Source organism: Lactuca serriola, chromosome 6 (genome assembly GCF_051521515.1).
Source record: "Lactuca serriola cultivar US96UC23 chromosome 6, Lser_US96UC23_V15, whole genome shotgun sequence".
Taxonomy (NCBI): domain Eukaryota; kingdom Viridiplantae; phylum Streptophyta; class Magnoliopsida; order Asterales; family Asteraceae; genus Lactuca; species Lactuca serriola.
The window spans coordinates 170,633,413-170,648,890 of NC_136413.1; positions in this window are offsets into that span (position 1 = coordinate 170,633,413).

The following is a 15,478-nucleotide window of genomic DNA, read 5'->3' on the forward strand; positions in this document are numbered from 1 at the left end:
AAATGGAAGAGAATGTTGCTTAATTTTTGACTGATAACTATAAAGAAGAATATGACGAAGGCCCTAGGGCTTGGAAGAGGCGGGGGGTTTTAATTTTTGGGATTTAATAGGCGGGTGAAATCCCGCCTTAAAAACGCGTGTTTCATTAAAATTTTATAAAACTACACATTTAGAGGAGGCACGTTTTATGAAAGGCGCCCTCCGCATTTCATTTATTTTCTTTTCTGACGCTAATTTTAGGGCACGCACAAATGCGTATCCTCTATCCTTCAAATTTTGCAAAATTGACATTATTTTTTAGGGCACGTACAAATGCGCGTCCTTTATCAGCGAGTGTCATTGTTTGCGCGTCATTAAAGGGCTGTTTTCTAGTAGTGCAACAAAATCTATATGAACCCTAATATACTCAAAATACAATATAAGAATTAGAGTTACATACATTTGATTTGTTGTAGTAAATAAATCACTCCAAGCCCTTGTAGTTGTTGGTCTTGGAAAGCTTAGCACCAAAAGGGTGGTGCCTCTAATGGCTCACACTCAAACCCTAGAACTAGGAGACAATATAAGAGAGAAGAAGAAGGTATAATTTTCATTCACAACCTTTTAGGAAGTGAAAACCATGAATTGAAGTGCCTCAAGGGTCTTATTTATAGTTTAGGTAAGTTAAGGACAAAACAAGATTTGAATGATTAAATAATAGATTTAATCTCAGTTCAAATCTTTTCCTTATTTACTACCATGAAGCTTCTGGAAACCCTAAAAGAGCTCTCAAAACTGTCCATATGATGGTAGGTTCTAGAATTGTCTTTCCTTGCTCAACTATGAACAAATATAATTCACCCTTGCATATTTAGTTAATTCCAATTAATCCCAAATTAATTCCAGATTAATTCTGACTAATAATTAATTAATTCTCATTGATTTCATATTAATTTATTATCATATAAATTAACAAATCAATTATTTAAGAATTGATCTCATATTAATTTATTAATCACATAATAAATTAACAAATCAATTATATATTTCCAAGTAATATATTAATCATATAATATATTAACAAATCATTTCCTCATAATTTCCAATTAGTTTATTAATCATATAATAATTTAATAAATTATCATCTCTCAAAAAATGTCATTTTAACTAAGTTCTAGTTATGAGGGCAACTCAAAAAGGACTTTGCTTCTAATTACAAGAATATATCAATTTAGGTATGAGCTTATAATGGTTGAGTTCTATTTCTGAGACTAGATCTCTTAATAGAATTACAAAGTAAATATCAACATTTTATAAATAAAAATAAGTTCTATATGCAAGCACTTTTGACTTAAACTTGTTTTAACTTAAACTTATCCATGACATTGTTATCTTTATTGTATAAATGAAAACCACATATTCTAACTTCAAGAAATGGATCTTTGAAGACAAATAATGTAGTTTATTTGACATATGTGAATCTTATTTATATATACAAGATTCCTAATAATATTTTCACTAAAGTGTAGAGAAAATAATTAATAAGAAACTATACACTTTGGTGTATGACTTCCTTTCTAATGAATGTCTATGATTGAGCACAAGATACAACCCAGTAGTACCATCTAAAGCATTCGCCATAATAAAGGGTGAATTAAACTTTACTTGATATAGTTTAGTTTCTAATCGGTAGAAATGTCCTCCTTTTAACCTTTTTGGGATTATACTTCAATCACTATTAATTGTATATAGAATACAAACACCAATTAATTACATAATTGTAGAATATTCTAAAAAGGCATTTAGATTATTATATACAAACTCACCAAGAATAAGTTCATTTATTCCTCTGAAAGCTGAGTTAGCAGAAAACAAGTTTCTAATGACAAAGCAAGTGGGAGACGCGTGGAACTTGAAGCAGCTCAAGAACCATAGTCGGATGTAACAATTATTGGCGCTAGTTTCAATAAGGAATTGTTGAACATGAATAGTAGCTATTCATAAACACAAATTGTTTACAATAATGGTATAAATCATATATGACTTGAGAAATGTGGAATCTCTCATTGATGCATTCTTGATGGTTTCTAGTTAAACCATCAACTATCAAAATGTTATATCAGATCTTGGATTTGACAAATGACTTAGAGTCATAAACATTAAGATGTAATCCATGTTTAATAATCAAGTATGGGCTTGATTAATCTTCCTCTCTATAGCAAGGCTAGAAGGAGTAAGAGATTCTTCTAGAAAGAATATATACATGTGTATATATATATATATATATATATATATATATATATATATATATATATATACATTTAGTAATACTTGTTATATAAGGATTTTCTCATACTCATGTCATTGACTATAGTCCTTATCATACTCATGACATTGAATGTGATCAAACCTTTTCATAAGTAGCTATGATTAGATTAACAAGGATATTATTTACTATAACTTCATATTTTAATATGAGATATAGCAAATAGATTTCAAGAAAGACCGTTTTTCTAAATAGACATCTACTAGAAGATATCTATATAACTTAGCCTGAAGGTTTTCTTAATCCATGTTGTCATAACCAAATGTGTAACGCTTAAGATCCACTTGTGGATATAAAGCAAACATCTCAAGTTTGGAATGGACATTTTAATATAAAGATACAAGGTATGCTTTTATATCAAAATGAAAAAGAACGTGTGTATGTGTGTTTACTAAGAACTAGTGGGAGGATAGTTATATTCCTAATCTTGTATGAAAGAGACATACTTAATCATTTGAAATGACATTCCGCCTATGCAAGGTGGTTTTCACTTTGACTCGGAAAGTATTTATAAAATGAAAGACTTAGGAATGACAAGATACATTCTTGGAATGTAAAATCTATAAGAGATGGATAAAGATGAATGTTAAAGGTTTTTTAAATTCTTTTTGCATGAAATGACGATATCTTGAAAGAGGTCAAGATACAGGATTCCTTTGGATGACTCTTTGCATTGTTACATGACAACTTTTGAGTCTGTCTCAAAGGACCTAGCACATAGGTTGAGCTAGATGAAATGATTTATATTCTATTTGCTTGGCAAATGAGTCCATCATTTATTTCATATCATGAGATACAAAAATGAATACATGGTTAAGTCACTAGATGATTGTGAGAACATTCTAAGAGTACTTAAGAAGAGCTAAGAGAATGTATATGGGATAATTAGTTTAGAATAAAATCTTAATGTAAAGAGCTACATAGGATTTTGATTTCTAAGTAAATATGGATAATTATGAATTATAATTAGATTATGACTTAATTTTGGAATGAAGAGTAAGTTTAGTTGGAATGGGGTCCAAGCAAAACATAATGACACAGTCTACTACAAAATAAGAATACATAACTTTTAAAGTTAAAGTTAAATATGATTGGATGACTGAGTTCATTGAAAAACTATGTTGATTTCTGTCATTCAAGGATCACTTAGAAATCTTTGTGACTTCGAGAGTTGACTTATTCAAGGATCACCAATCATATATATATATATATATATATATATATATATATATATATATATATATATATATATATATGTTGGGAATTCTTTATAAATAAGATTGAATTTTTATAAAGATAATTTGTATGTATATATGAACTAGCCATGAGACAACTTTTGTCTTCTTTGTGCCTTGCCTTTTTTGAAAAATGAGAGGAGACCAAGCATGGTCTTCTTTTGAATTATTTAATCAATTTTACCATGCTTGTAAGAAACATGTCTCATGCTTTTGCTTTATGGTATCTTCTTGCTTTTTGGCCTTTGTATAAGGGAGAGCATGGAAGGTTAGAAAGGAGTTCTTGCAAGCATGATTCTTCTTCTTCTTATTTGGAGCCTAAAACCGAGAGCAATGTGCTCTCTATGGAGCTGCCATATTTTGGATGTTCAAGGCCCTTCTTCTTTTCCATTCTCTTGCATTTTGATGCTAGACAAAGTCCTTTTTTTGCTTCACCTTTGAACATATATTTTGGTATATATTTCAAAGGCTTATGAACAACAAATTACAAGTGTATACTAGCATGTTTTGATGGTTCTACTCTTGCTTGGTGGATACTTCTAGAGAACTCTTGTTTTAGAGTTTCATGCCACACTTCATCAACTTCCAACCTCCCATAAGGATTAAAGTCTTCAAAGGTTGTTATGCTTCCCTTCTATGGTTGTTTTAATCTTTCTAACTCTTGCAAAATGATCATTGGTGGGTAAAATAGTTTTAGTTTTATTCAACATTTTTAAAGATTCTGTAGTTATTTTTACCGGTTGTGAAGCCGAATTTTTAAATAAAAACCCAAGATATATATATACCGGGCAGGGCCTGATAACCGACAAATATGTATACCGAGTGGGGCTCGATGTCGAGGGGGGGGGGGGGTAATGGCGGGACCCATTAGATGTTTATTATGTATGGTATGTGGTATATTGGGGAACTCACTAAGCTGTGTGCTTACGGTTTTCAGTTTATATTTTCAGGTACGTCTGGTTCAAAGGAGAAGAGCCTAGGATGATTGCAGTGCACACACCACCTCGTTTCGCATTTTATGTTACTATGATGTATTGGGATGTTATTGATATACTTTGTTCGTTCACCATGATTTCTATGATAATGTTTTGGATAATAGCTTTATTAATTTATAAACGAAAATTTGTAATCTTAATTTTTGGGACGTTACAATAAGGTCGGTTAGGTAGACATGTTTCTTGAACGATTATGAACACCACAACCCCACAGTGGGCGCTAAATTGTTTTGGTCAAAAATTGACCAAGTGTAATTCGACCAAATTATATGAGAGACTGTGGTGTTAGTGCAATATAAGTGTAAAATAATGATCAAAGTGAGACAAGTGAGTTACAAGGAAAGCCTTTGATCGTTTATAGGATCTCCGACATAAAATATTGGGATGTCATAATGATCACCTGCCTTGATATGTTTAATTGATTTAAAACCGAAATAAAGATGATGAAGGTGATGTGAGTACAAGTGTAATGGTAGAGCTAATCGTATATATTGTGCTAAATACATGTGTTATTTATAGTCTAATGCTAGTAACAAGAAGTCCGAAATTTCTGGGATCCTCCTTGAACAGGTATTTGCATGTTGTAGGACTTAGTATCCCCAGGTTTTAAGCTTAGTTGAAGTGACTTTCCATTGAGAATGTGTTTTGTTTTGACTAGTTCTACACATGTGAGGAAAATAAATGAAAATATAGCCGTTATGCGTGTTAGAAATATAATGGTAATAATCAGGATCTGAGGCTTTAAAAATATTTTAGGATCCTAAATATGATTTTGGGATTCTGTCCCTAAGTGTAATTAAGCATGTTTATTTGAAAGTTTTGTTGATAATAAAGTTATATCAAAAAATTTGTTGTTGATTAAAGAAATTCATATTTAACATGTCTTCATTTTTGCCTATCACTTAGTATGACACATAATATGATCACAAGTGTATAGATCTAAATTTCTATTATTTTTTATTTCTTAAAATTTACTTTTTGTATTTTGTTTATACTATTTGAAGATAACATGAAATAAGATTTATGGTTATTTTGTTCAGTTCTATATGATTTGTGATTGATTTATCTTAAGATATAAAATCCATAATAATATGATATTTACATATTTGTATTATTATCAATGTTTTTTTATTTTCAGCGTAATAATCATAGATATTACTAAATGTGTTGTTGATGTGGTTATATTAACTTGTTGAACATATAATTATATTTGATGTTCGAGTTTTGTGATGGAAGTATAATTATTATTAGTTAATGTGCATTGTGATGATCATATATAATTTACAATTTGTTTTTCATATCATTATCATAGACTCATATATAATTTACAATTTGTTTTTCATATTATTTTAGTTTTGCGGAACGGCCGCGTATATCCTTACTATTTTATATAATAGGTTCAATAAAAACCAGTGAACAATTCGCCACTATCATCATTAGAGATATTGCATATTTTTGGGAATATGATGTATTAGAAATTTATTTTCTATATCGATATAAAAACAAATTTTGAGGCTGAAACACATGTTGTGTTAGGTATGGGCCGAAACACGAAATATTCAAATTTTAAACACAAAATGGAGACGATTTGTACGACATATTATATTTAAAGTGACAAGGAAAAAAATAAATTAAACAGCCTTTATTCATATTAATAAAAACTTTAACGTGAGTCACGATTAAATCAACTATGTGTCTAACAAATTACAAGCAATTGAAACGTGCCTTGTTCCAATTCGCTACAAATTGTATTTCATTCATGCTATAAACTAAACATAACTAATTAATAGGAGTATCTGAATTTTTGCTACCAAAACCAAGTTTGCAATTACTGCAACGAGATGTGTTTTGTAGTGAAAATAAATAAATAAAATCGAGGGATATCTTTAGAAGACGAGAAAGGGGAATGATCATCGTCTCCACAGAGGTGAGTTTTATATATTTGTGAAGATTGGATATATGTTAAACTTTTAACGTTTTACAGAATCATTCTTTGTATAAATTAATTTAATTATATATTTTTCCGCCGTTCAAAAAAATAACAATTATATATTTACTTGGTTTGTTTATATGCATGGTTTTACTGATACGTGCATGCGATGCGGAGTTGTCAAGTTGTAAAGAGATTTTATATTTCTTTTTTGAACATTGTGAACATATCACTGTTTTTGTGGTTATCTATACATGCCAAGGTTTTGATCAAATAATTGATTTGTGAATGAACATACATATCAAATATACCAAGACAAGGTATTAGCTGCTCATTAGAGCTTTGTACTATGGTCTATGAACAATAGAAACAAATTGATTTAGAGATCTTTTCCCTTGTTTATCAAAATTAGCCAACTACTTGACTAATGGGCTTAGATACATTTGCAAAATATAATAATCTTTAAAAGATAGGTCTTGTACCAAATTTAATTGTGTTTTATGAAGGGCTATATAAAGGTTGCAGTAGTGCCACTTTTGTTGTTGACAAAATACCTGAGTTCCCTTCCCTAGTTCTCTCATCGGTTTTAATGAAATCATAAACTGGACTTGCTAGAATTCAAGTTTTGATGCAAGAACTTAAATATTGATAGTTCATAGTTTCATCCTTAAGTCGGACGTTCGGAAACTATTGCATGTATAGGGAAGAAGGTCTATTAGATTTTTTTTTTCAAACGGATGAAGACTAATATATTGATCACAATTCTAGCAAATCGCTAGAAGAAAATAATCAGTTACAAAGGACTCAAAAGTCAAACATTCCAAAAAAACATCGGATTTGGAAGCTCGGGAACTTAACCAGAAAAAGACTCTATCAAACAAGTACTTCTCCTAATTTGAATCCCATCAAACACCACAAAATTTCAGAATCTCCAAATTATCCAACACGTAGATACGGCAATAAAGAAAACCTTTTCTTTTGAGAGATTACTTGGTCATCTACCCAAGAAAGCCATTCTTTAATCGATGAAGAGGACGGGAAAACTAACCAACACCACCGAGCAACAAGAGACCACAAAAACTCTGACACGTGACATGTGATAAAAAGATGGTCTAATGTTTCACCATTCAACCCACAACTTGGGCACATAATAGACTCCAAATCTACTCTTTTTTTTTTTTGATAAATTAAATTTCATAGGAAGTCTGTCAAGTAATAGCCTCCAAAAAAATGTTTACTTTTCTAGGAAGGGTATTAAACCATCTAGTAATTTGATCTCCACCCAACACAGACTTGTCGTGAATAGGCTCTCTTGTAGACTTGACCAAAAAGTCTATAACCGGATCCAACGACCACCAAAATCGATTAGGTGAGTCAGAAACAATACCCGTTAACTCTACCATCATCTGACTAAATTGTGTCTCTTCATAGCCACCTCTTATTTGTCTTATCCAATGCCATACCCAATTACCATCTTGCCATCTATCAGAAATGAAACATTCTTGATCAGTTTCTAGCCGCTATAATATGTGAAATATAAGCAGAAACTGTTGTTCTCCCAACCAAACATCACTCCAAAACTTTATCAGATTCCCTCTACCAAGTCGTCTTTTCTGGAGTGTTGCCATTGGAATGACATTAATAGTATCCATTTTGTGGATCGCAGCTACAATGTTTACCTAAATATATGGATTTCTTCATACACTATTGGCCATAACGCACCCCATCTTCTCCATGAATTGATTTCAACATTCTAGCCCATTTAGTATCGTCATCAACCATAAATCTCCAGTGCCATTTTTGTAATAATGCATTATTAAATGCCTTAAGACTGCCTAAACCAATGTCAACTTTTTCATGACTTGATAAAACTTGTTCTCATTTTACCCAAGCTAATTTACAGGTTTCACCCTCACCACCCCTAGAAAAAATGACTTCTCAATGCTTCAAGTTTTATATAACACCTTCAAGTAATTTAAATATCGACATATAATAGATACTAAAGGTGCGTTTAGTTGCGGAAAAATGAGCCGTTTTCCGGAAAAATTTTCCAAGAAAAATGAGAATTTTGAAAACACGTTTAGTTCGTCTATCTTTCTAAATTTTTCATGGAAAATGAAAATTTTCCGTTTTCTAAAATTACAAATAGGTTGGAAATTTTTGGAAAACTGATAATCATTGTTTTCTATATTTTTCTAATTAAAATTTTTTCTAAAATATAAACAGACACCCACTCCCACCCCATTCACCTCTACCTACCCCCACCTTAACACCCTTCACCCACACACACATACATACCCACCCCCACACACACCCACCTGCGCACACACACACACCAACCCACAAACACACACACATACATACCCACCCACACACTCACCCACCCGCACACACCAACCCACAAACACACACACACATACATACCCACCCACACACTCACCCACCCGCACACACCAACCCACAAACACACACACACATACATACCCACCCACACACACACACCCACCCGCGCGCACACACACACACACACTAACCCACAAACACACACACATACATACCCACCCACCCACACACCCACCCGCACACACACACACACCAACCCACAAACACACACACACACATACATACCCACCCACACACTCACCCACCCGCACACACCAACCCACAAACACACACACACATACATACCCACCCACACACACACCCACCCACGCGCACACACACACACACACACACCAACCCACAAACACACACATATGCATACCCACCCATCCACACACACACACACCAACCCACAAACACACACACACATATACATACCCACACACACACACACCCGCACACACACATACATACCCACCCACACACACACACCCACCCGCACACACACACACACATATATACATACCCACCCACCTACACACATACCCGCACACACACACATACATACCCACCCACCCACACACACACACCCGCACACACACACCAACCCACCTACATACACACACACCCTCCCGTACACACACACACACACATACATACCCACCAACGCAGCCACACACACACACAAACACACTCACACACATACCCACCCACACCCCTACAAACACACACCCCCACACACACAAACCCACACCTACCCCCACCCCCACCCCCACCCTCACAGACACACACCCATACACACACAAACCCACACGTACCCCCACAAACACACACATACACATACAAAAACACACACTCGCACCCCCAACCACCCAACACCACCACCACAATCACTGACCTACCACCACCACTACTAACCCGTCACTAGCACCACCACCACCGCTGCCGCCGCCATCACCACCATTACTGACATAATTGCCGCCGCCACCACCATCGCCTGTCATCACCACCACCGTCGTCGACCCGCTACCGTCACCGCCCCCACCCACACCCACATCCACACCCTACCACCGCTACCGTTTTCTAAAAATAAAAACCGATGGAAAAATACACATCTAAACATGTTTTCTAATTTTCTAAAACTGAAAATGAAAAACGAATAAGTTTAACTAAACGCGTTTTCTAAATTTTTCAATGAAAAATGAAAATCGAAAAGGGAAAACAAAAAACGGAAAATGAAAATTGTTTTTCCGTAACTAAACGCAACCTAAGGCTTCCAAGTACCGATTTTACTAGAGTAGATCTCCCACCTATCAACGAGCATCTAGCTTTCCAACCCGAAAGCCTTGACTGAAATTTATTTAGTCCACATCTATTATGTTTATATTTACTCCTAATGGAATGCCCAAATAAGTAAACAGTAGTTGACCTGCATTACATCCATAAGTATTTGCTACCTGTTTAACTCAATCCCACTCTACACTAACACCAAACAGAGTGGATTTTTGCATTACATCCATAAGTAAACGGTAGTTGACCCGCATTACATCCATAATAATGTCTATTAGAATATAATAGTATAATTTCCTTGTATCTCATATTTTCATATGTAATAGTTTTCTTATATCACTATAGATAAAAATCCTTATATTCGGTAGTTTACGCTTATAAATAGTTGCTTAGGGTTTCTTTGTACTGATAACCAGAACCATTATTCAAAGAAATATTTCATGTATTATCTTGTTTATAATATGGTCTACTTTGTCTGGTCCCCAATGTATGACTTGTTGGGATTAATGATACAAAAACAATTATGTAGTCATGCATGAAACAATTTGATAGTTTAAAATTCTATATTCTCAATAGATACGGATACAATTAGAACAAACTTAAATAAATAGATGGTAACCTTAGGATGTTAAAATTACCATCTAAAATATGTTGTTGTCTTTTACTGGCGAGCAATTATCAAGAACATGTAATGTAACATTCCAAAAATTAAGACCAAAAATTTCATTTTTAGTTTAATAATTCATAAAACCAATAATATAAAAACATCCCATGTCAAAATCAAAGCGTCAATAATCAAAAACATGTTATCATAAAACAATATCAGAGTGTAATCCAAAGATCTCATGTGCGGAAAACATAGTGTGATGCACTGCGATCACCGACTCCTTTCCTTTGAAAACGAAGTACCTGAAACCAAAATGAAAACCGTAAGCACGAAGCTTATTGAGTTCCCCAAATATCACATATCATACATATCAACATGCCACCTAGCATATTTGGATGTTGGCCTACCCCTTCGGTCTCTTTCAACCGGATACTACCATACATAACTGTGATCCATACAAAACAATCATATATCATAATCAAATAAAATGATATGTGCCAAAACATAGTTTTGCCATTATGCCATGGGCTGCAACGTGGTCTTTCGTGTCAGGCTGGGGGTCACTCCCTTTGGTCTTACAAACAAGTGCCAAGAGCCACCTCCTGGTCTTCCATGCAAGCATCACAAAGACAACTAGCATATATACTATTCTACTTAGCTAATCAGCATACAGTGTGTCAGGAGCCACCTCCTGGTCTTTCATACATATTACCTAGGGCTAACCCTCGAGTCTTCCTACAATACATAATAGCATACAGTGTGATAGGAGCCGCCTCCTGGTCTTTCATACATAATGCCTAGGGCTAACCCCAGGTCTTCCTACCATACATAAACTACATGGGTGGGAATTGGTGCCTTAGACTCATACAAACAGTGGGGAGACTCACCTCACACTGCTGAAGTCCCGCAAATAAATCCCTGGCTGCTGGCTGACAGATCCCCAAACTGGCAATCATCAAAACAGCATCCAATTAATGATTGGGTTCCAATGCATAACCATAAGTCCATACTTGGGGTAAAAATACCAATTTACCCCTAACCTAGTTTGGTCCAAAGCCAAGGCCCAAACTCAAACTCTAGAGGCCTAAAAGCCAAATAATCAACCAAGGCCCATTTATGGCCTAATTTTCCAAAATGGGCCCAAACCCCCTTACATGGGCCTTAGCCTAAAGCCCATTCAAAATCCTAGTCCATACACTTAGCATTTTCGATGGTCCAATATCTCATAATCATTAAGGCCCAATTATAGCCCATCTATGACCCAATTTTCCAAATTGGGTCCAAGCCTTTCCAATGGGCCTTATACTAAAGCCCGGAAACTTCCTTAATCCACAAACTTGTTCCCATTTAGCCCACGAAGGCCCACTACAACCTACTCCAAGAAATGGCCCATCAAGAACCCAAACCCAATTAGGGTTTTTCACATAAAATGAAAATTAGGGTTAAGTTTTCCTACTTAATCCATTAAGTCCATCATTCTACTAGGTAACTCATACGGTGTGGTCAAGTGTAATTCATTATTCAATTCTAATGGCCCAAAACGCAGGTCCTGATAATTCTAAACTAGCATATTCACAATTAGGGTTTTATAAACCCTAATTAGGGTTTCCAACCCAATTAAGTGCCAACAAAGTTCCAAATTAGGTTTTTAGTTTAATTAGGATTTCATTAGGCCGGACACCACCTATTGCCACCTCGGGCGGTGGTGGTCGGCTGCGGCTCACGGCGGTGGTGGTGGCGATTTTTGCCAAAAATCCATGCACTAACCCTACATGAGTAATCCCACACCAAAGCACACACATATAAATGCACACAACCACCTAATGCGGTGGTTGGCGGTGGCAGGAGGCGGCAGCCACCGCCTCACGACGGTGGTGATGGTTTTTCTTGATTTTTCGGCCGAGACACACCCACACAACGAACAACAACATCAGATTATACACATACATGCGACCCAAAAGCTGAAATGTCCACTGCAACCTCCCTCAGGGCGGTGGATGTTGGTCGGAGCAACAGGAACAAGCCCTACAGGCGGCGGTTGTCGTGACTGTGGCGCAACACCAGAGCAATGGAGGGGAAGTGTTGAGACCGCGCTAATAACAGCAACAACAGCGGCAGAAAAGGGCCCCACTCGGTGTTTGTTGACGGCAACGGAAGCATCCGACGTTGCTGGGAACGACAGTCGCGACGTCCGGTGGTGGTTCCATCTTCACGGAACAGTTTAGCGGCGATAGCATTCCGGTCGTTCATGACCCATGCATCAACGTCTACGTTTCCATCTCTGGCTTCGGTGGTTCTCTCTCTCCGCTGGTCACGACATCACCAACAATGGTTGTGGCGGTGACGCTCGACGGCAAAGCTGAGGGCAAAGGAACGGCGGCTGAACTTATCATTGTGGCGGCGACGACTGGAGATAGGAGTAGGGTGGCGGCTGGAGAAGAGCTCAAAGTGGCGGCTAGCAAGATTTTAGGGTTAGGATTCAACGATGTGGAAGGCACAGGTTTGATCCCGTGTTCCAAATGAAACATTGAAGCATTATTACAAGTTTGGCCCCTGATCCATAAAATCTTCTCAACTTTAATCCAATATTTACCATTCAGCTCCTAGCTTCCAAAAGTCTTTTCAATTTAAATCCAGAATTTACTCTTTAGCCCTTGCTTCCATATTTCCTTTCATAATAAGTCCTAATAATTACCAAGCAGCCCCTGTCTTCAAAAATCCTTTCAATTTAAACCCATAATTTACCAAACAGCCCTCAACCCTCAAAATTCTTTACAAATTAATCCGGAATTTACATTTTAACCCTCAACTTCTAAAATTATGACAGTTAACTCCTCAAACCAACACCTTGCTAAATTATTATTGATTTTAGGGCTACTATTCATTCATTACTTTGTCTATTTATTTATTTAATAAACGGCGTGTTATATGTAACCTTATATATGATCCAAATAGAACAGGAACAATAGTTGCTAGATTGACTCACAAATGAACACCAATCCTCCTTTGACAAACAAATAAGAGGGAAGGACAGGTTAACGGCGCCCCATGTAGGGAAAAGAATGGGGAAATAATTTTATACACTAGAAACACTATGAATACTATTACAACATGATATAAGGACAAATATCAAAGATTAAGTCTAAGCAATTTTATAGTAGTTAGACATAATTCGATCAAGAATACTACATGTATCATTATGTATCAATTCCAAAAGAATCATTGGTGTTTCTTCTAACAATATGGAGAATGCATGAATCAACCTTTCATAGAGCATGTAAATCAAAACAAGTATGAGTTGGATGATGTCAAGTTCTTTCCCACTATAAAAACTTGTTAGATGTTTATGTATTAATGGTGATTATGTCACAAATCAAAGAAGTGGTTCTGAAACCTTGCCATGTACATACGTCACAAGGATTACCACAAAAAAGACATTCGAGCGAAAGGGACATTTAATGAAAATGGATTATCAACCAATCTATAATCCATATGAAAAGTGTACATAATAAAGTAATGGTTTTCCAACCAAATGATGTCTTAAAACACGATTGGCATATGGAAAACACTAATTCTAAATTAAATGAGATAAAATTGATCATCACGAGTAACTCCAAGTCATGATGAGCTTCCTTTAACCCTTTTATGTTCCTACACATAACAAGATATGTTAATATCTTATACCCATAAATTTTGAAAATAAAAATCCTATCATATTGTTATACTTAACGGGATTTGTCTCACTGGCCTTTCATTTCTTCATCTTAGCTAGATAGGCAAACAATTTCTCTTTCAATTCCTTTTCCCTATCTGGTAGTAATCAACATCTTTCATAGAGTGTTTATTCTTCTTTGATTGAGTAGCAACCTCTTAGGCAACTCTTTTTTCCTGTGCCTTTCTTCTTTCCATGTGATATCTTCTTCGCTATTCCTTCCCTGATGATTAGTACTGAGGAAGTCTTAAGGATGTTCCTATTGGTAGTTTTAAGCATCACATACAACTACGAGATAGATTTCTCACATCCATTTATATTATAGTTGATTATATGACTTGGGAAAAGTATCCAAAATTAGTATGAATACTAATTTTGTGCCTATAGGAGACCATAACTCCTTAATTAGGTCAATGTACGTCTTCATTTTGAAAACATGAGTGTTAACATATTGACCTCCCTCAATCTTGCATGTGTGGAACAATTTAACTATCTCATACAATCCATGTTTATCTTGTTGTAGAAACATGTTTTTTTAGCTCGTTAAGAATCTCAAATATTGCATAGTTCTTCATATCCTTATGAAGGTCTACAGTCATTCATAAGGGCAAGCATTAGGCATATGACTTCATTATGCTCGTTGAACTTCCTAGTCCAAACATTTTGAGAAGTGGTAGGAGCATTTTAAGAGGTGCATCTTGAAAAGTATTTTCAATGACGTGTATCTTCTTTTCGTGTTTGATAACAATCCTCAAGTTACAAGTTTGAGCTAGACCTTGCTCGGACCGCACTATAATAGCCTTGGAACACGGACCGCTCATATCCTTGGCTGTCTATGTTTCGTTAGTTCCTATTAACAACACATGTGGTCCTTGAGCCTTGCTTCCTTATAACATTTATAAGGCTTTATATTGGTCGTGGTAATCAACCTATTTGTTCACTACTCACCCTAATTGTGCGACCCAATAAGCTAAATTGATGGTGGTAATAACATAAACACGTCATGCATATGAGCATATATA